This window comes from Atta colombica, unplaced genomic scaffold (assembly GCF_001594045.1).
Source record: "Atta colombica isolate Treedump-2 unplaced genomic scaffold, Acol1.0 scaffold18, whole genome shotgun sequence".
Taxonomy (NCBI): Eukaryota; Metazoa; Arthropoda; class Insecta; order Hymenoptera; family Formicidae; genus Atta; species Atta colombica.
This window is the reverse complement of record NW_017259271.1, coordinates 662726-663106: the sequence shown is the minus strand read 5'-3', so window position 1 is coordinate 663106 and position 381 is coordinate 662726. Positions and strand designations below refer to the sequence as shown.

General features: G+C 33.9%; 1 protein-coding gene across 1 annotated transcript in view; it reads right to left on the bottom strand.

Annotated features, from left to right (window-relative positions):
* Positions 1-381, bottom strand: part of LOC108686419 — a 127276-nt gene that overhangs the window by 111138 nt on the left and 15757 nt on the right. The gene's annotated exons all lie outside the window — the stretch shown is intronic.

Here is a 381-nt window from a genome sequence, read left to right as displayed (position 1 = left end):
ACACACACACACACACACACACACACACACACACACACACACACACACACACACACACACACACATACACACACACATACACACACACACATACTCGCACGCACGCACGCACGCACGCACACACACACACATGTATATTTCAATCTTTCATTTTTGCATAATTTTTTACAAAAAATTTTCTGTGCTTATATTACCTCTAAGGATATTCATATTAGCCTATTCAAAAAATAATATGAGTACTGGGTGGGTAATAAGAACACCGCCACCATTTGCAATAAAATAATCAATTTTAATACTAAGATACATAAAACATCAACAAATCTATTAAATGGTATCTATAAGATTTTTTTATTCTTCAGTATGTTAGATGTATTCTTAAGA